Below are 23,158 nucleotides of genomic sequence, written 5' to 3' on the forward strand. Positions count from 1 at the left end.
CTTCATTATCCTAAAATGCTTTATTAACTGAAGCTACTATGAAGAAAATCTCACCACCACCTTGGGAGAAGCTCCTTGTGATATGTTTTTAAATTAAAATATCAAAAACAATTTTGTTTAAGGAAGGAAGAACAAAATGATACCTAAATAGAAATTTCATAAATACCTAAAGCCAGCAAATCTTAGCACCATCACATTTTAAGTTTAGACTTATACAGTCATTTATTTGCACTGAGAGTTAGGACAAAGGGCAGGACTGAGGTGATGGTTTAAGAGTGGATTTGGACATCTACCCTGCTGCTTGGCAAAATCCTTGAGTGACAATCTCTGGAAGACCAGATGTAAAAATGCTACATGACACTTCATACAATCTCTGTATGAGCAGAGTGATACAGAGTGATGAGCAACTCTAGTCTGCCCATTCCCCCGCCCCTGAGAAGTATGATTTAATTCTCCCCAGCCCCCTTCTCTTCTACCAAAGTTTTCTCTGATGCTCCTCACAGAAGAAATGTGGATAGATAACAGAGATAACAGCAGAGTCCTCTGCCTTCCCCTGGGCATGCTAGCAAAGGGGAGATCTCTCACCTCCAGCAGAAACATACACTCCATGAACTGAGGTTGCTCTTCCGTATTCTTGTTCTGAGCAGTCAGAGTTAGGGAGTCACACCAGTGCTCTTGGTTTAGGCTTCACTAAAGAACACATGGGCTATTTCCCAAGGTGTCTTCCCTGGGATAGAAGAAGCAGCCTCAGCCATAACAGGTTGTCAGGAAGCTGACGGCCGGTGGTTAGCAGTGGCAGGGGAAAGTGGTCAGAAGGAATGAATTGAGTCTCCTTGCCCTGACAGGGTCACTGTGATCACATCACCTCTCCAGGCTTCTCTTTTGAAGCAGGATAATATATAAAATGCTTTTTAGAGAAAGCAAATGTAAATTTTTATTCATCAAAAAAGCAGAAGATCAGACTTGATCTTAAAAGCCCTCTACTGCCACAGAACTCTAATTTTTCCAGACTTTGGGTGGGCTCTGTCCAGTGTGGTATCTAACACATACTTCCTCAGAACCAAAAACTATTTCCTATGTTGACTTTTCTAATAGCGTAGGAGTATGAGCTCTTAAGCTTATGAGTTGGGTGACCTTGGGCAAATTGCCTAATCACTTCTTGCCTACATGTCCCCACTTGTAAATGGGGAAAATAATCATACTTACTTCATAGGTTTACAAGGAAAGTGCTTAGAGTAGTAATTCATGTATGGAACGTACTTTACATAAACTGTTATTGTTAATGGTCAGGTTATACAAGGTATAATCAGATACACAGTTTTGAAAATACAAAGCAACAAACTATAAAAAATAATTACAAATCAAACTAACCACCCAGCAACGCTTTACAAATTTACATATTTAAAAGCAAGATGCCTGGCATTTTATTATAACCATTTCCCTTAATATAATGGGAGCCTTTTCTCCTATCATCATTAATATTTTCAACGATTTTATTACAGTCTTTCATATGAGGATATATTGTGATATAGTTAAATGCCCCTATTTAAGAAACAGACTGTTTCCAATCTACTATTTGAAAAACGCTAGGATAAATGCTCTTGTATACAAATATTGGACTAAATTATTGCTGTTTATTTACTCAGGATATAGTCTATGAATGAGATTTCTTGGTCAACAGAACTTATCATCCTCAGGGCTCTCTATACATAGCTCCCAATTGCTTTCCCAAAGGGCTGTCCTAATTTGGGGTGTGAGGGTCCTTATCAAACTGCACCCTATTCAGCATTGAATATTACCTTTACGTAATCTTTGTCAATTTGATAGATAAAAACTGTGTAAAACTAATATGTTAATTTGAATGTGTTTGCTTACAGTGAGATTAAACTTTGTCTTCTCATAGTTTTGTATTTCTTCTGTAAATTATCTGTTCATGTTTTTTGACCACCTTTTTTTATTATAGTATTTATGTTTTACTATGTATTGTTTTATTATATAACCCTTGGTCATATTTCCATAAAGTTTTCCTCACAATTGCTATTCACTCTTACTTTTTTAAAAAAAATTAATTAATTTATTTATTTATATTTATGGCTGTGTTGGGTCTTCGTTTCTGTGCGAGGGCTTTCTCTAGTTGCGGCAAGTGGGGGCCACTCTTCATTGCAGTGCGCAGGCCTCTCACTATCGCAGCCTCTCTTGTTGCGGAGCACAGGCTCCAGACGCGCAGGCTCAGTAGTTGTGGCTCACGGGCCCAGCTGCTCTGCGGCATGTGGGATCTTCCCAGACCAGGGCTCGAACCCGTGTCCCCTGCATTGGCAGGCAGATTCTCAATCACTGCGCCACCAGGGAAGCCCCACTCTTACTTTTGTTTCCAGTGATACTTCAGTTATTCAACAGGTATTTATTGAGTACCAACTATGTGCTGATCACTGCTCCCAGCTCTGGAGAAACAAGACAATATTTTCTACAAAGCAAATAGGATAGAGAAGTCCTTGATTTCACAGAACTTACAGTCTGGTCTGGGAAATAGATGTTAACCAAGAAAACAAGTGAGTAAATAATATAATAAATAATATTATAAAAGTGATGTTCAAATATCATGGGTCATTTTCACCTGCCAGAATACCACAATATAAGATATGTTATTCATTAATTATAAAGTCTAGGCAGTGTTTCTCAGAATAGAAAAACTAGAGGGGTTTTTCCTTGACAGTTTACAGGATAATAAATGCCTTCCTTTTCTTCCCAAAAGAGGGTTCTCAGCTCTAGCTGCACTTAGAAGCACCAGCCTTTTAAATTCCCATGCCTGCCCACCCCTCCTACCCCATAAATTGGTCTTGGGTGAGGGCTGGGCATTGCTGTTTTTTTTAAGCTTGCCAGGCAAGTCTAATGTGAATTCAGTGTTGAGAATAAAGGGTTGAGGAAGCACTTACTAGTGCCTTCCTGCTCTCTCAGCTTGAATACAAAGAGACCAAGACCTGGCTTTTATGTTAAAACTAAAGGCACTAAACTAGGTCACCTTGCGACAGTGCTGAGAGACACAACTCTCCTCATTCCTGAGTGAAATCCAGATGACTGGAAATCAGTCCTCAAATCGTCTGCTAATAGTTAAAGGGAAAGACTTTGAGAGTATGACTAATCCCATAACTGAAGATAAAACTAAGAGACATACAGGGCAGTGTGAAGGGAAAACTGAACAGCGAGGAGAGGTATATATACAGCACAGAAGGCTGTATTAGTCAGGATAGAAGTATATTACAGCATGATAACTAGAAATCCTAACTTTCAGTGGTTAAAAACCATAGAAGCTTATTTCTTGCTCAGGGTAAATTTCCTGCAAGAGTTGGCAAGGAGCTCTACTTCATAGTCACACTTAGAATTTTACGCTAACACATGAATTTAAACGCAAAGAAATAAAAGAAAATGAAAATCAAAGTACCATCTCTTTCCAAGTTGGGCCGATGCCAATAAGATTACTGCTTTTTGCTCTACATTCTCAAAAAGAATGGTAGCTTGTTGCTACTCTGGTACCTGAGTTGAAGTGCTCCTTATTTATTATTGTTAATGGTCAGATTATACCTCAAGGCAAAACTGGGCTTATTATTTCCTATCCAAAGCTGAATTCGGCAAGGGTAAATAAAGCTGAGTTAAACAACTTTTTATATATTTTGCCCCTGCTCATTAGGGCTATGGTTTAAGAATTTACCCATTCAATTAGCAACTCCTCGTCACATCTGGATGGCTGTAAGAGTGGTTGGTGGATGGAATTAAGAAAGAACTTGAAGGCACAAAGCCATTTACTCCTCCTACATAGTTCTTGACAATTATGAATAAGGAAGTAGCATGGAGTGTGTATTCTATTTTTCTAAACTGCTACTGTGTAGTGTATTATGTGGAAAAGACCAGACCCAACGAACTGTGTCACTCCTCCAAAAGAAAACATCAGGTAATACTGAAGAACATAGTTTTTAATATCATCATCTGATCTATGCTGACTCAAGTGGATGGTGTTGTATGGGGCATTAGTTCAACTGATTGAATGCCATGTTCCTGAAAAATCAGTCAATACCGTGATCCAAAGAAACCTCTTCCCCAAATCCATATGTGACTATCCACCCTTTGGAAATAAGAGCGGATGATATGAAAGAGGTTGGGTAGATTACTTCAAATACTTCCCCATTATCAGGAAAGGAAGTCAGAGTATGGACCTCTTCTAACTTTAAAAGCAACACTCCAGGAATAAAACAGTAGTCTTTCCCCAACTCCCACTGTGTTCTTGAAATACTCTGCGTGAAAAAATTTACTACTGAGGAATTTAAGACTATGTGGAAATGGGTTTAGGGAATTGATGACATGAGGGGACCTGTGAAAGCCCTATAAATATTTTTACATTAACCAAAATTAATATAGTGGATTAAACAGAATAGCAAGAACACACTGTATATCTTTCAATGAATAATAACTAACACTCTGCAATTAATTTCCATTTTCTTTTCCTTCCTTGCTGGAGTTATTTCAGGATATTCTGTCCCATTGTCTTATTGAGAAACTTATAATTGTCTTTGTTTTGTAGCAGCTTATAAAGTATACTGAAGAGGAGCCTGGACCCTCATAAAAAGTTCAACGTCTTTCTGCTCTTATGACCTACATTGTTGAGTTCTGCTTCCAGAAATCCAAGAAAACCAAAAGAATTTGTATACTGGACATATTGAGATGAAGGGGAAAAAAGCAGCAACAACAAAATTGTGGGCAATCTTGTAAGTTTTTCAATGTATTACAGAGGAGTAGATCTTATCAAGGCCTAACCCCTCCCCTGGAACATGCCAAAAGACCAGGAGACAAAGTTATTCAGGATTAGCTTCACCCATGAACCTAACCAATCACAGCATATTTTACCTACTTCCTACCTAACAGAGAAGGCTTAAGGCTATTTGCCTCATCTTCCTATACCTGTCTTAAGGCAACACTGCAAAACCCTCTACCATGCAGGGCTGGCTACCATTGTTTTATCTATCTCTATGTTAGAGAGATGAAAAAAATTCACTTCCTACAGTGTGGTGTTGGGTGCTTCCACAAGTGATGGACTAATCAATCTCTGTTTTTAACTTCTGCTTTAACCAAGAAATAAATATATGAACAAAAAGGAAAAAAAGAAAAAAAAGGAAAAATTACCGTCCGCTACCGAATGAATTGTGTCCCCAAGTTGAGATTCTTTCTCTCTCAATCTCTCTCCACTTGTCACGTGAGGACACAGCAAGAAGATGGCCATCTACAAGCCAGGAAGAAAGCCTTCACCAGGAATCAAACCAGCACCTTGATATTGGACTTCCCAGCCTCCAAAACTGTGAGAAATAAAGTTCTGTTGCTTAAGCCACCCAGTCCATGTTTTTGTTTTTTTTAAATGACAACTCAAGCAGACTGTCCCAGAATGATGATGTATCTTTCATAAATCTGTGGATAATTCTAGTATGTTTCTAAGGGTTACCATTTTTTTCTTCTTATTCAGAACCTGGGGCACGATACTGTGATACTGAGGAGAAGCAACAGAACTATCCTCCCCTCATGATTTCTCCCCTGCACCTCCCCTGGGGCTCCTTTTCTCTCCCAAGTCTCACCCTATTTTCTGCCACAAAATTGCTTCAACATCCACATCTCCTAAAACTGAAATTCTCCATTTGAGGAGGCACTTTTTAATTAATTAATTAATTTATTTATTTATTTATTTATGGCTGTGTTGGGTCTTCATTTCTGTGCGAGGGCTTTCTCTAGTTGTGGCAAGTGGGGGCCACTCTTCATCGCGATGCGCGGGCCTCTCACTATTGCGGCCTCTCTTGTTGCAGAGCACAGGCTCCAGACGCGCAGGCTCAGTAGTTGCGGCTCACAGGCCCAGCTGCTCCACTGCATGTGGGATCTTCCCAGACCAGGGCTCGAACCCGTGTCCCCTGCATTGGCAGGCAGATTCTCAACCACTGCGCCACCAGGGAAGCCCATTGAGGAGGCACTTTTTGAACCCAATTTTCAAGAGAAAGAAACTTGTATGGGGACAGACTAACTTAAGAAATTTCAACTCAAAAATCTGTTATGGTATTTTTTTGTATTATACATATGGTGCTATACATTAATAAGGTAAAATTTAATTTAACAGTATTTTCCTCAGATGGAAGCATTTGCTCTTTCCCTAACTTTAAGTAGACTTCAAAATTATGACTGATTCCTTTTTAATGTTATGTTTGAGAGGGTGAGGGCATAAAAATGATCTCACATTTTGATTTTAGAAGAAAAATTATTATTTTGTGTAGAAAGCCCTGTAGCCTGCATATCCAAGGCTTTCTCAGACACAGTCTGATGAACATGAACATGTTAAAGATATGATCTCCTTTGAGGCTGGACCTTGTTACTGACCCTAGGGAGAAACGGACTGTTTCAGGATACCCTTATGTGGTTCTGAGCTATGCTGCTACACTAACCTTGGTGGCTTAATTCTTCCTCTTCAAAGGAGAATTGGGGCCTCAAAGGAGAATTGAGGATTTCAGTGTTGCCCTCACACTTCATGGGTTCCTTGGGGTATATTATCCAAGCTGGACCTGTAATGGAATTCCTAGGGAAGCTTAGAGAAAGTCTGAAGCATGAGTTGGAGGCTCACAAAATTTAAAAATGCATTTATTGAAGACCTACTGTGTTTCCCTCACAATTTTTCTTCCCTTCTCTACTTGCAGGTAAATGCTCAGTTTATCAATTCATAGCTTCATTTTTCTTCAAAGGCAAATATTTTAATGAAATGATTTTGGTATCCTTCCTCTTCTAATAAGAAAAGGCAACATAATTTGAAACCTCTAATCCCCTTGCAAGAATCTAAGAAAATACTCAACTTATAAATCAACATTACTGCTAATCATTTCAAACTTTAAGGACTACCATTATGTTTGCTTCTGCATCTTCCTTTATGATTGTTTTCCATGTGTTTAAAGTGTTAATGACATTCATTGCTTTTGAGGTTTATCAGATTAGCACCACCATAACAGTTTATGGTGTTACATTTTATACGATTCACTTAATATAATTTTAATTATCACTGAAAAATGGCTTCTAGTCATAAAAGTGCTTTAAAAATTACAAGCTAAACCCACCCTAACTTAAAAGTCAGGGCTTGTGCTGTTAATAATTATTTTATAAAAGGAGAACATCACATGGCACAGTAGTTCGAAATTGAAATATTCATATTTTAAATAATAAAATACATTTAGAAATATAAAACTGCCAAATAAAATGGGGTCTTTGTGATAATGCTTTACGGCATTGTAGAAAATTACCGGTATGACAATTACAGGTTATTAGCAATGTGTATTATTTCAAGAAACAAGATTTAGTTTGGAATCTTGGCATTCAATCTCTATATGGTGCCTCCAAAATATTATAACATGATGGTGAAAACAGTGCAAGAATCAATTCTATGCTAAGCATTACGAGGATTGTACTTGCATAAAAGTTATACCTAATTTTGAATCGCCTACAAATAGAAACTCAATAAAAGCTTTAAATATTGACTCTGAGGAAACAATATTGCTAAGGATCTCCAAAAGATTTTGCCAATTTTTTAAATTCTAGAAGCTCATTTCAGAGGATATTATAAACAAAAGTATCAACTCTTTATTCCAATCAAAACCACTATATAAAATGGACATTTATTATTTCACATAACTGCTTCGACCTCCCTAAACTTGCTCTAGGATTACCTCTCTAATTTTCCTTAAATTACTTCCCCTACCTCTTACTAGTATGTTTTCCATTTCTCAATAACCCCCTATTACCCACCTCAATTTGCATTAGGTCTAATGCAAATTAATATATTTCAAGACTTTGTTCAAGTCTTGAACAAAACAAAACAAAAACAAAACAAAAACCCTCAAGATTACATATAATTCCTGTCTAGGGTTAGACAGTGCTGAGTCCTGAAAGGTTGGACAACAATGGCAGGGATTGAGGACATTAGTAACTTAGAATGTGAGATCGTGGGTCCAAAGGAAGATATGAAATTTGGAGATGAGCTAATCAAGGGGAAAGAACAGATAGGACCAAAATATGACTAGTCAAAGGTTCTAGACCTTACCTGAAATTCAAGACATCCATTCAAGCCGGGTGTTTGGCGACAGCAAAAGAGCGGGAAGACAAGTAGCCAGCATTTGAAAATCTGGGAACAGATATTGGAAAACCAGCTCTGGGAAGGTGGTTTAACAACAGAAAATTCACTCTCCTGGAGGTCTAGGGCAGGGATGGGGTGGCAGGTAGGGAGGGACTCATCCACAGAAGCCCCGTGGAAGCTTTATTATTGGGGACTTGAGGCATAAGAATTTACTTCCAGATTCACAAAACAGGAACTCAGATAACAGGTGCGGTACTGAGGCCAGAGTGGAGGCAAATACCCTAAGAACCAGAGTGGCCTAAGGCCTCGGGCAGGAGTCATCCTACACTGGGAGTTGGGAGACTCAGCCATAAACCGGAGAAAAGTTTTCCTTAGCCCAGTGAAGAGTTGACTCCCCACCAAAAAATAAGGACATAGAAACAAAAATTGCCATGCAATTTCAGAAGACCCCTGTTATTTCTGAAGTTCATCTGTGGATCCTTCGGTGGTACATGGATCCCTTTCGCAACAACTGGGTCTCAAGCTATGAGGTTGAAGCCTAGAAGACCATTGCCCTCCTTCCCTATGGAGCTTTCCACCTGCCCTAGTCTTGACTTCTGAACTCCTGTAGTAATTATTATTTCCCTCATTTATTCAACATTTAGAATATGCTACCAGTGTATAGTTTTTAAAATATATTCATGTTTATGAACTCCCTTTCCTCTGAAGTCCGAGACAATGTTTTAAATCTCTTTGCCCTTTATTTCCCAGGAGGCTGCCACACTGGGTATTGATAATAGTTTGCAGATGATGGTGAGTTTATAAGACAGGATGGGGAGAATTGGCAAATACATTGCCTTTGAAAATTCAAAATGTTCAACAACTTTGAGGGAAAGGGGTAAATGTATTTACCTTGAAAACTGGATATTGCTCCAGTGAGCTTCCAAATATCAGAGACACAGCTGTTCAGATTAACCAGATAAACTTTAAGTCATTGCCAAGAGAATCTCACAGTTCTCAATATTATGAGAGAGGGAGGAGGAGAGAGAGAAAGGGTGCAGTATGATTAACTTAAAATTATTTAAATGAGTAGAATTTTTATAATCATCTTTCAAACACATAGAAAAAGTGATTAAACACATTGAAAAGGGAAAATTTTAAGAGGCTTTAAAAGTGTATGATTAAGATGAAATGAATGGAAAGAAGAAAAAGGAAATGAGGCTCAAAATCAGGAAAGATTTTGGTAGCAGAGCCATTATCCTGAAGTATATAGAAGCGGAGAGCAGGATTAAAGATACTGTGAATAGACAAAACTTTTCATTGCCCCAGAGAACAGACTAGATTTCTGAGTTAATCTTTTCCCATCCAACTAGTGAGATGCTTTGTGAACTAATTGGTACTATTGTGGTTCTGAAAAACCTTGCTCTCATTTTGCTTGTAAGAGTGTCTGAAAGAATTGATGGTTTTCTATCTCAGGACCATATCTTCTTTTCTTTGGTGCTGGTGGCACCTCATATACTCACATTCATTCAACAAGCACACACGCACGTGCACGCACACACACACACACACACACACACACACACACAGCAGGAAAAGGAGTAATCTGTGTTCCATGTAGCTTCGAGATATGAACTTAGAGATACCTTATTTGCAACTTCTTGAGTACTGTCATGACTTACTTATGAGTCCTATTGATACTAAATGAAAAGACAGAGTCACCAGCCCCATAGTTAAGTTGTCTCACTAGTTGGCCTCGGTGACTGACGTATGTGTGCCCGGAGTACCGCCTGTGGACATGGAAGCTTCACTCACCTCATTTCCCCAACTGGGAAGGGGCAGATGTGTGACAATGGTAAGTTACTAAGGGCAAAGGGGAACAGGAGACACACTTGTAAAATGTACTGAAGTGTTACATAGTTGTATAATGTAGGCTGCAAGCAGCAGTCAAGGTAGATCTTAGAATGTAAATTCACAGGCTATTATGCTGGAAGGAACCTTGGGGCTCTCCCAGAACACCCTAACTTGCCCTCCTTAGATGAAGAATTTGAGGCCCAGTGAAGCAAAATCATTTGCCTGGGGTCACATGCCCTGGTCAGCAATGGTGCGTTGACTAACATTACAAACTTTTGGAGCCAAGGCTCTGAGAGACACGGTGTTAAAGGCAGTTTGCTAGCCAATCCCTGTAAAGATTTTCATGTAGAAAACAAGGGCAAGACTTTATGCAGGAATAATGGAAATATATGCTGGCTGCCAATACTTTTTTAAAACCCCTTTCAATTATATAGATATGCATTCTTCTTGGTAGTGACATCTTCAAAGAAGAGAGAGTATCACATAACGGTACATAAACTGAATAAGTATTATCGTCTTCACTCAAATCTCTCACTTAGCAACAGTGGCCCTACTAATTGAACTCAGCAGCTTTGCTCTACTCAGGGGAAGCCCCTGCAAATGCACGCTGCTTCCTGGTTTAAAATGCCACTTGCCCTCATTTCATTCCATTAGTCTCCTAAGCTCACATATATTCATTCATTCATTCACCCTCTCATTCAATAAACATTGTGTGTCTATGATGTTCCAGACACCATCCTACGTTATAGGAATAAGGAAGGTGACAAAATAGAAAAATCGCTTTCATCATTGGACTTAAATTCTGGTGGATACAATAAAATAGACAGAATATCACATGACTTTTATGAGGATGCACATTTACAGTTTAAACTATCTCTTACAAAAGGAAAGATTCACCTAAATGATTTTCTGCTGCCTTTTTTAGCCTTGTCATTTTATACCTGTCAGAGTAATTGCTAGATATTAGAAGTGTAATCATAACTGAGAATTTAAACATCCCCTATATTACAAACTCCCATTCAAAGAGCAAAACCATAATATCCAAATATGGTGCTTTTTCTCTTTTTTCACTGGGCAGTCCCATTTATATTTTCTATAAAGAATCACCATTTCTGCCTCTCACCTCAGAATAATAAATTATTTTAGGGAAAAGTGTAAAAAATTTTATTCAGCTATCTAGGAACCAGCCAATCCTAGCCAAGTTCAGGGTGATTTCAGTTCCTTTCTATCCCTCCCACCCTCCCTGCCTCTCATTCCTCCCAGCGCTTGTGTGATACCCAGGGCTCCATAGATGAAACTCTTGCTGTGACAGGGACAAGCAGTCACCTTCCCCTTGGTCCCTTCCCTGGAGCCCAGCAGATGGAAAATGTACCTTTTCTGTTTTCTGAAGATAATCAATAGAGATCCATACCCTGAATGTACCTCAGATCAGGTAGATGTGAAAAGAAATGAGAAAATATAATACTATAACCTCCAATACTCCAGTCCTTTTCATTTTGCTATAAGTGCTCTGGTGGACACAGATTTAACACAGAAGAAACTAAGATAAAACCTCGTGATATAATCAGTAAATAGGTTGCTTCACATTTATTAGCTTTGTTATTCTAATATACAATTACTAGTATTTTTCTATGTCCTCTAATTCCACTCTCCTAAACCTGATTTCCTGAGGAATATTAATATTAGATCACTGTGAAGTGGCGTATTATTCATAGGAAATGTAGTTGCCAACTAAACAACGTATCAAAATTCAAGTTTGATTTTTTAAAATTTCATGGTTTTATTGATTGCTCCTGAGATATGCTCGTGTGCCTCTGAAACCATAGAAAAGTGTAGGGGCCTGTGCTTTTCTTAATCAAAAAATATTTTTGTGGTAAATAGAATGCCTTTGGCCAAGAACTAGCATGTTGACTTGCATTCTGATGAAAATTTAAATAGCTGATTAAACTCCTCAAACACAGGATTTCTAATGGATGCCACTATCATTTTGCAAAGTAATTTAATGCATATTTAGTGCAATTATTATGTGCTCTCTTTTCAGAAGGAGACCCAGCTGTGATTCTGCAAGTGCAAGAAAGAGAGCAATTGGTATAAGGGCAGCAGTTTGTTGAGACTTGTGTGAAGAAGGTCTTCTGATCCTTGCTTCACTAGAGATATATAATTGTAGCTTTGAAAAAACCTCAATATGTTGCTACTAGATATTGTATGCATTTTGAGTAAAGCAGACAAACAAATGTAATATTCAATACTCAAGGACTGAAAAAATCTATCTGGAAGTTCCTATTGCTAATTAGATAAACACATCTAAATGAGCACACACCTATGGTGTAGCCCTTAGACTATGGAGGACCAAGTAAGCTAAAGATTTAGGATGGTTGGCAGAGTAATGCCTCATAACGCACGTGCGCACACACATGGAACAAATGAAGACTAACTGATGTCACTCTTTTTACCACTACGTGAATGAACCATAAACACATCTATCTTAATTAAGCCAAACAAAAATTCTTCTCCTAATTTCCAAAGATTTTGCTTTCCTCAGAAATTATCCCTGAACTCTCTTAAATTGAGTACTAATTTTAAAAAAATTTTATTATTATGAACTCTCACTTTATATTCTTCTAGTAGAATGTTCAGATCAGTTTTTGCAAAGAAACCATAGAAAACATGGTACTTCACAGAGAGAGAAACGGGAGATAGAGAGAAGCCAAAATAAAGGACGAGAAATATATTTTCAGATGAGAGTTAAAATGAACCTAACTAATGTTGTCTCGTAATTTATGTCAAGTTGACTGGAGTCTGCACCATGAACATATTCCAAGTTTGGTAGCCTTTTATGAAGAGAAAAAAAAAAAAAAGAGGCTTACTCCTTATATCATATTTTTCATGCTTTCTTTCTGTTGCTTTTAATGAAAATGTTATCAAATCTTTGCAGTGCATTTTGGCATCACTGACTCACAGCGCCTGGCCTGTGTGTGCACGCCTGAAGTAGCCTTCTTCCCATAAGCACCTGAAATCCGTTAGCACCAACTCCCCACCCAAGAAGCATAATAAATGCTTTGGTCCTCTGAACCTCACTTACATTGGCATGTTTAGAATACTAACTAAAACTATGCCAATTTCTTACCTCTCTTTAAATGAAATCCAAGATTAGCTATAGAAATGGAAAATAATTGGGAAAAACTGGTCTAGAAAATAATACTCTTCAACATAAATAATATTTGAGAAACATTAATATTTTGCAATAAAGGGAATGTAATAAAGGTGCCAGGTGCTATCTCTATCATTCCTTCAATCTGGTGCTTTACGGGGGAAAGACAGAGCTGGGAGGGAAGACAAGCTTCCCACTTTTTTTTTTTAAAAGGTTATTTTATTAACTAATTAATTAATTAATTAATTTTTATGGCTGTGTTGGGTCTTCGCTTCTGTGCGAGGGCTTTCTCTAGTTGCGGCAAGCGGGGGCCACTCTTCATCGCGGTGCACGGGCCTCTCACTATCGCAGCCTCTCTTGTTGCGGAGCACAGGCTCCAGACGCGCAGGCTCAGCAATTGTGGCTCAAGGGCCCAGCCGCTCCGCGGCATGTGGGATCTTCCCAGACCAGGGCTCGAACCCGTGTCCCCTGCACTGGCAGGCAGACTCTCAACCACTGCGCCACCAGGGAAGCCCTTCCCACTTTTTAAAATGGGAGAATAAGCAATAAAGAGCACCAAGATGTATATATATTTTTAAGTTGGGTTTACATTAGTATAAGAAAATGCACTAGGGCCTTGGGAACTTCTACAAGAGTTAGTCAGTTTAGTTGTTTGGATTTCTATGAATCAATCCTCTCAACCTACTGCTTGAAACCAAAAGGTAACCAGGGGCAGCCAAGAAAAAAAAATGTTGGTCCAGAGCTTCTATTTATCAGGTCTTTTCTTAACTAAATTCTCAGGGGATCTGCAACATTAAAACTTTGGAGTCTACATTTAATAACCACTGTTGACTTTTTCAGTGTTTATGTACTTGTTTATGCTTTTCAGCAGGAGCCTGGAGGGAAGAAAAGCATTCTTTCAGTAGCCCTCCAAGTAGCTCAGCTTTACTGGAAAGGAGAGTGGGAGCAATGGGGAGCAAAGAGGAGGGACAGACTTAAATGACTTTCCTTCCAGAGAAATCTGAGGCAGAATTTGGAGAGTTTTGCTCAAAGTACATCAACTTTAGAAATCCAACCTCAGCACTGAGAGGGAAAGAGAGAGGTTAAAGACTTAAAAGCACCGGGGTAAGAAACTGAAGTTGTTGTTTTTCAACTCCCTCTGAATTATGTTTTCACAGAATAATTTAATATGTGCTCTTGAAATGTATATATTGCAGAAGTGTCAGATACAGTCATATTCAGAACCAAAAATAACATTAAATTATTTGGCAGTCAATATTTGCGATTTTGCATTACAAGCTTCATTGCTCCATTTCACCAGTCAACTTCAATCCACAGTTTAGCAAGTATCTCTTGAAGCTCTACTGTCCATCTGGCCTTGAACTGTGAATGTAGGGGATGGATTAAAAAAAAACAACTGTGATCTGAGTTATGATCTACACCCTAGAGAAACCTACAGTTTAACTGAGATGTCTACATCCAGAGTTTTCCTACTGATTACGGGAAGGTTTGTCCCCTGTTCTGAGTGGACAGGAAATAGAGCTTCATCAAAGGGATTCTGTATGAAGAGTGCAATTCAGTGGCAGGCTGAACCAGTTCCACTGACTTTTCTAGTTTTTCATTCATGTTAATAAAGAGAGTTTTTATAGTTATCAAGAATTAGAGTAACAGGTTGTTCTGTGCTCTCTTGAGCTACAGGTCTTCCAGTGAGTCTTCTACAGCTTAACCCAAATTGAGTGAGTTCTACAACCGACATTATTTCTCTGCTGTTATCCCTGTTCCTGTCTTTCGTTTTGGTTTTTTTGGCAAGCAATTGTGATTGAACAAGGCAGTTAACCTGTGTGTCAGCAACACTGCTGGAAATGCTGTGTAGACACAAGGGAGGATTATCAAACTAGAACTTGTGATGCAAGTTTTAGAACAGCTTGAGGAATCTTCAAGAGAAAGGTCAAAGAAACAGGTAGTGAAAATCAACATGCATTCAGGGATTGGAGGAAGCCTCACTTACTAAGGGCACCATGTAATTATTGCAACTGGGGAGGACACACCAACAAATGCACCAACAGTAGCTGGAAGAAAGTATGGTTGGAGGTGCATCAGGATGTTGGGGATCTGAAGAGAAGAGTGATTACTAATGTGAGCTTCCGGGAACAAGACTCAGCAGAGCTGCACTACAGTAACCCTGTAGAGAGAGGATCTGATTTGAGTTCCCACTTCCAGGAATGCATCCCTCCCACCACCAGAGCCTGACTGCATCTTTTCTTAGGAGAACAGAGCAAGTTTCTGGTTAGGTATGCCCAATGGTAAAAGGGTTTTGAGCATGTACTCTGAATATGTGTAGATCTACATCTTCTTAACACAGAACACATTTAAAAGGATGACATAAAGATTAAATAAAAAATAATTATAAATATTCTCTTTAATTAATGGGACAAACATATTTTGCTCCTTATAATAAGTGTGGCAAAAGACGTTTGATCATTTTTTTAATTGGCTTAAACTTTGTGATTCATTTATTTGAAGGTCTGGTTTTTTAAGTCCAGTTTACCTGAATCCTTGATTTTATTTTCTATCAGAGTTGAAAAGATAGCTCAAAAATATATAGTTTGAAACAGAAGTGTATCACTAGCTGTGTTTACAAAATCACAAAACTCATTGCCATCTACCAAGTATATAAAAATTTTTTGCCAAAATTCAGAGCAAAATGTCCATCTTCCCTGATTTAATCAGATGTTCTTACATACAAATTGGAAGGCATTTTTCCTTATCTTTTAAAAACAAAGCAGTTCAAAATTCACTGAATAACTTCATTTGGAAGATTTTTTAAACCAGTTAGGGAATTCAGTTCCCCTGTTTTGTAAGTACATAGAGTTTGTAAATACAAGAGTTTTTATAGGTGACACATTATTTTCAGCAATAAAATCACACAGCAGTGGAAACATCTGCAAATATTCATTTTTGAAGGACTCTCGCTGTAGTGAGATTTTCTTTTTTAAGTAGCATATACTTTCTCACTTATTGTTTAAATGTCATCTTTACCTTTGAAAGGGACAGATTTGGTGGGATTTTTTTTTTTTATATCTCCTAGACAGCATACTGTTGAGAGCCATTTCCCTCACAAAAATATTTAGCAAATTTAAAATATTTATCTTTTCATAAAATAAAAATGTAGAACTTCTACACTTCAACAACTGTTTTAAATATTTTGCCACAAGATAAATGGCAAACCTCTGTGTGGAACATATTTTCAAAGTCATTCCACCTCTCACTGCAAAGCATTTAAAAATTATAACATTTTCGGGTCTTGCTTTTATGAAAATAATCACCTTGGTGGCAATATATGGCAAATAAACTACACTTTTGTCACGAGATAGTAAAGTCAAATGAGTGAGGGCAGCCCTGTCAACACCTCCATGTTGAGAAACTTCCATTTTTCCTTCAGGATGCCTCAAGGGCCTGGGTTACTGGCTGAGATGTCAAGGGTGTGGGATCCAGTGTGAACTCATATACGGATTATTAGAGAAGTTATACTTTTTATTTGAAAAGTAGTAAAGAGAAGCTCTAATTACTTTTTTCTCTGCTCTGATGAATGTCCTTGCACACTCCAGGGAGCAGAGCCACTATAAAGACCACTGTGCTGTGTGGTGCCTCTTTGCTGGAGTTTTCTGCACAACCATCAGCAGAGGAACTGTAGAAGAATAAGGGCAGGTTTGGGATTTGAACCCAGGGTGTTATAAGCTCCAGAACTCACCTTTAACCACCTCACACAGCCTTTGCAGTAGGGGGATGGGAATGACTGGCCTGCCCCACTTGCCCAGATGTATGTATGACAAGAGACAAAGTCAGAAGAGACCCACCTCCTAAGAACCCCGGTGTCAAAGAGGAAAGTGGACCGCTTGTTTCTGCCCCTGGACCGCAGAGACCTTACCATTCGTATAAGGACCAAGGAGCACACCAAACATTGACCAGAATATCAAGTTCTTCTTTCCTGGGTAGAAGGACTAAAAGGGGAGGTATATGAAGGAGTAAATAAGTCCCACTGACACTCTCCCAAATTGAAAGAATAAAGGGCAAAATCTCCCCTATGGGCTGAGCTTCCCTGTCACCTCTTGACAGTCAGGATAATTTCATGCAACCCCTTTGAGCCTGTGTCATCCCTCTGTAAAACAGAGATAGAATTCCCGCTGCCAGGGTGAAACGAACATGTTTAATGAAGTGCAAAATATTGTAACTATGGGGCTGGATCAGGTGGAAAGGAATGGAGAGGACCTTCACTGTCCTCAGTGGTTCCAGACACGGAAAACATCCAGTGCCTGCGCCTGACTGGTGGGTGAATCGAGGAAGAGAATACTTTCTAACTAAGGCAATCTCAAAGAAACTGGTTTTCAATTTACAGCTTGAGCGGGTACACCTGTTCCACCCACAGCCAGCTGTGCACAGAGAAAACCTAGTCCTGGATTGGGTGGCACCTGGGCTGCCTAGAAAGTTTGAGAAACAGTTCTATTTCTGGCCATCTCAAAACTCCCCAGGCACCCCTCCACAACCTGCAATTTACTCAGTGCTTTCCCTGGACTGCCTGCCTTCTCTTTATTAGTATTACATGTTATAAAGTTTTTAGAGATGCAAAGAATTCTCATTAACATCCCTTTTTGTCTTCCCAAAAGAGTTAACCAAAACATGACTCCCTTTCCTCAAGCTGTGGAAACCTCATTCAGCAAGGCATAAAAAAATGATACTCTTGTCTAAAAACTCTGTTTTTTTTCTATAAACCCCTGAACTTCACTCTTATAGAATTGCTTATGAAAGCTTCTTTCAGTTCAGTATTGCGTACAAATGATAAATGAAATGAATAGCATAATTCACAACGAGATATTTTGTAAGTCTTTTGCCTTTGCTAAGAGTCAGGACTCTGCTATGCCTCCCTTTATTAAAAGCTCCCAAATAACCCATCTTATTACAATTCTGGTGATCTGTATGTTATACATCTGAAAGGCAGATATTATGTAATGGATGTGAAAATAAACCAGATACAATTATGAATCAATTTTCTTTCTTCTAAAGCCACTACTCCGAGTTTCTCCTTCTCTTTACCATTATACGTCTGTGATGAGCAATGTCTCACTCTGTCATAGTCTGTAGCCTGCCTTCCTCTCTCATCACTGGACTGGAGCTGCTCTCTGGGAGATCATCAGCTGAAACTTCATCTATCTGAAAGTCATGGAACAGTTGACATTAACTCCTCTCCTAGAAATCCTCTCCTCCACTGATATCAAGCTCGTTTCTTCATTCCTTCTCACCCCTCCAGTGGCTTGTACACAGTTGCTTTTGCTGGCTCCTCTCCCTCAGCTCCAAGCCTTAGATGATCCACCCACAGGTCTCCCTTTGGCCTTGTTCCCTTGTGATCATTTTACAAATGCCCCCCTGGTTCGGCCCTTCTCATCTCTAACCTACAGTCCTTGTAGGTTGGGACTACCCTGTAGGGTAGACATAGTCCTTCATCTCTAACCTCGTCCTTCTGACTGGTCTGTCACTCTCAAGTTGTATTTTATTTTAATAACTTTTTCAGTTATTTCTCCCAAATATAGGCTAAATCACATCATTCACCTCCTTAAGAAACTCTGTGGCTTCCCAATACTTTTACAATAGTGTGTAAACCCCCTAGAGTGATGGCTCTCTCAAGACCTGATTCCAGCCATGCTTTCAGCCTCATTTCCCAGCCATTTCTGTGAGAATTCGTCTCTCAAGGGATGCCAGATGTCTTATTGTTCTCTGAGGGCACTGTGCAGTTTTCATATCTCTGTTCCCTAGAATGCTCCACCTGAAGAATGAATGGGATTTCAATAAAGCCCAACACAAATGGCCCCACCTCTGAGCAGCCTTTCCAAATGCTCAGTGAAAGTCCACCTATCCTGACTTTGGTCCTCCCCTCCCTCTACACACAGAGCATAGAGCCTGTCCTTTCTGCTAAAGCATTAGGTGACTGCAGCTTGTGTTAGTTGTCTACGTGCATGTTTAGCAAACGAGACTTTAAAATAGAAAATGCTCAATAAAATATCTAATACAGAATATTAGATTGTCTAATCTAATAATATCTAATCTAATCTAATCTAATTGTCTAATCTAATAATATCTAGATTAATTAGATATTAGACTTGCTGTAGGTTAGGGGGAAGGGGGGATAATTTTTTAAATTATATAAACTTCTAAAATAAAGGGCAAAAAATATTGTAACAAACACTAATGTACCATCCAGAAATAATAAATAACAAATGTTGACATTTTGTGTTATTTGCCACATTTTTAAAAAATTTAACAAAGCATTTCTGACACAGTGTAGTCCCCTTTATATATATCTATATATATATATATAGATTCACCTGAGTTCTTCATTTTTAATACTTCTTATATGCTCAATAATCCATAAGCAATGTTAGTATTGTATTATGCATTCTAAAAGTTTAAATAAATGGTAACACTATGTAACTTGCCTTTTCCACTCAGTATTATACTTTTGAGATCTGTCCATATTGGTGCGTATGGATCTAATTCATTCATTTGAATTGCTATGTATGTCATTTTATAAATATACCACAATTTATGTATTCATTCTGCTATTAATGGATATTAAATATTTCCCCAGCTTTCTGGTGGGGAAACAGTGTTGCAACGAGCATACTTGTATCTGTCTCCTCTGCATACATTCAAGTGTTTCTCTGGAGTATAGGCTTAGAGCAGAATTATTGGTTCACGAGTAAGGTTTGTTCATTTTCATTTCCAAATTTAATAAATATTGCCAACTTGATCCCCAAAATGGTGGTTGAAGATGGAGATATTTTAATGAAACTTGAATGTAACTGACAAAAGAAAGACTTATTTATGTCATCAATGATGTTCAGAGCTAACTAAAACACCAGGAAGTTGAGGAATACCCATAAATTTCAGGAATTGGCCTAATTTATAAAGGCACCAGTGTAAGCAGTTTCTGTGATCTTTCCTAGTATAAATTTTACCATTCTTTAACAAATATGAATCTTGATGAAAATCTCAAGTAAGCAAAAGCTGAGGCATTTCTCTTTTTTTCTTTAAATCAACTACATTTTGACGAATCTCTCTATTCTTCTTTTGCACCCACAACCCACCGAGATATGCAGAGCTTCCAGGAACCTACATAACATCAGGGCTCCCCATAGCCCTCTTCAGTGACTACTCTGGGCTCATCACTGAAACCCTTTGTCCCAGGGCGTGCAGGCCATTCAGAACTGGCAGCTTTGCTTCTCATGAGCCACGTGTGGAGCACAGGAATGTTTGTTGAAGCAGTGAGTCCCTGTGCGTAGGGTCCAGAGGACTCAGAAAACACTATGCAGGCTTCTGAGGCTTTTGCCCCCTCTGTGGGCCACTCTTAGGGAGTGAGAAGCACCTAATCTTGAGACTTTCCTGCTTTTGTCCTTTCCTCCAGTCTCCTGGAATCCAACACCTCTCTCTCTCTCTCTCTCTCTCTCTCTCACACACACACACACAATCTTTCTCCCTACCCATTTTCTTCAAAGGCATTTCTCTCTCTCTTCCTTCCACTCCAAAATCTTTAGAAAAATACCCATGGTTTATGATAACAAAGAACTTCTGTCCTATGCTCCGTGGGATTCTATAAATTTGAAACTTAAGTCCTACGTATTTCAGGGTCAACTGCCACTTTTTGTTGATTAACACAAAAGGTAATTAGGGATACCAATTATCCAGAAGCATTACTTTAATTAGATAAAGTAACTATTTTCTACAGGACTTGGAAGAAACATGAGTAAACCACTTCTTAAGCTACTGAGCAGTTTGGGGAGGACAGTTTTGGAATTACCAGTTCTCATTTCTTCCCAACTTTTCTCAAATACTTTGGGCACAGAGTGTTCAAGCTCAGAGTGAGCCCCCATGCAGGACAGTTACCAGCTAATACCAGTTGGCAATGCTCTACCAATTATAAAGAAATAAAAATTATTGGGGCTTAGACCTTACTATAGTTTTGTGAAAAACTGTTTCCAGACTATTAAACTGCTCAATTATTTAATTCTATTTTATTAATGAACAGTTGGGGAAAGTCAAGAAAATCAAGAGAAACCAACTATGTGATTTGATTCCCAGCCCAATTCACCTCCAGGTTTCCACATGTTCTTAGAGCTCTGGGTAGACACTAAGAACAGACTGTCAGGACCTGGTATATAACCCAGTGTGAGCCTTGCTGTAGCTTCTGCTGACCATACTCTACAATTTCCTTATGCACCCAGGTCCTAGCTTTGAGAGTTTCGAGATTGAGCTATACCAAGACAAAAAATAGGACTAAAGGCCAAAATCTTTTGTGAGCCCATCTGACTGAAAATGAAAGCCTGTGTTCTGCATACAAATTAGGACCTCTGGTGTTAAAAGTAGTCATCACTAACAAGGAACATGCATGTGGATGGCCATAATCTACTCACAATTTACATACCTGAGCCAAATTCTATATATCAAGTGGCAATAGTGGGTGACCATACCAGCTGACTATAAATTTCACTGCTTTATCTCACGCTAGGTCTCAACAAAAAATATGCAGGTGCGCTTTTCAGCTGCTTTGCTTACAGGCCATTAAAAATATTCTCTGGGGGTGAGGGGTCAGTAGAATTTGGGGGAGAATACAGCCCTGAAGGAATTATAACTCAGAATTGGCCTCAGCTCTCTTGCCAAGGCAGTGGCTTGGGTAACCATAAACATATGGCAGGTGACAGATCAATACCTCCTCTGTTGGTGAGGAATTCTGGAGGAACACCCAATAAATTGGTATTTAACTAAAGGAAGACCTTACTCTGAGAGAGTTATTTCTCAGCATATGGTATCTAATCAGGAGTGAAACTTTAAAAGCCTTTTTTGCAACAGGATGACTTGAGCTTGCTGGAATGAAGGAATCAAGATACTAGCCTTTTATTTTTTCTAAGATGACTCAAATAAAGAGATATCACTGAATTCTGTTAAAAATGACAGGGAAACGTACCTGTGAACAGAAGACACAATGAATCTAGTACATGACTTTTTTAGTACTTGACAAAAATATACCTCAGTTGCCCTTAAATACATACTTTGAAGATGGGAAAAGGGGTCAAGAGAACTGGGATCAGTGTTCAGTATTCAGCTAAGACAAAGAAAAAGTAAAGAGAGCCACCACTGCTTCTCACTCCACAGGATGGAATAAGTAACACTATGAGGCCAGAGTTAAGGCGGGGCGAGGTGCTAGAAGAGAAATCCACAGAAGTGGAAAATTCCTGGAAAGTTGGTAATAGTTGACCTCTGCAAGCCAACTTCTTATCCATTGGAAAGAAATCCTAGGACTGTTCCTATGTATATAAGAAAGAAGAGTGGGGCTGGGATTTAAAGTAGCCCACAGGAAAATATGCAGAGTAAGGGCAGAAAAGTTAGAAACCAGCAACCAAATAGAGAGTGAGGAGGGAAAGTCAAGCACTGAGGCAGAGCAGAAGATAGGAAAGTGTTTGTACATGAACACAAGTCTTTACACCTGTGCAAAACTGTTTAAACTGGAAAAACCACAAAGATGATTGGGAGACTGATGGGGGCAGAAGAGTTAGGACATCTAACTCTGTAGGGAGGAGAAACTGTCCAAGAGGAATAAACTTGAAGGAATAAGTGAATAGCAAGTACCAGGTGGAGAAAGATATTGGAAATAAAAAAGTAGCAACACTTAAATAGTTTATGAGCAAAAAAATAAAAATTGTAATGGAAATTAGACAATTCTTGGAAAAGAATGATAATAAACTTACACCATAGCAAAACTATGGTATGCAGGCTGAATATTCCTTAAAGGATGACTTATTGTCTTAACTGCTTAGAGAAAAAAGGTAGAATAAAAATTACTGAGTTAAGTGTTGTACTTATGAAGTTAGAAAAACAACAGTAGACTAAATTCAAACCATATGTAAAGAATAAAATAAATATGATACTAAACATTATAAAATAGAAAATAAAGATAAAATAGAAAGAATCAATGAATCTAAAATATGTTTTTTGAAAAGTCTAAGGAA

The 23,158-nt window shown here is 38.6% G+C and overlaps 1 long non-coding RNA gene across 3 annotated transcripts in view; it reads right to left on the reverse strand.

Annotated features, from left to right (window-relative positions):
- Positions 1–23,158, reverse strand: part of LOC309667160 — a 384,581-nt gene that overhangs the window by 13,262 nt on the left and 348,161 nt on the right. For 2 of the 3 annotated variants that reach the window (XR_014267563.1, XR_014267564.1), the window contains one exon: positions 8,108–8,188. The exons of the other annotated variant lie outside the window; for it this stretch is intronic. This is a non-coding gene — a long non-coding RNA (uncharacterized lncRNA). The remainder of the gene's footprint in view (positions 1–8,107; positions 8,189–23,158) is intronic. 3 annotated transcript variants of the gene reach the window in all.

This window comes from Balaenoptera physalus (genome assembly GCF_965194825.1).
Source record: "Balaenoptera physalus genome assembly, chromosome: 9".
Classification (NCBI taxonomy): Eukaryota; Metazoa; Chordata; class Mammalia; order Artiodactyla; family Balaenopteridae; genus Balaenoptera; species Balaenoptera physalus.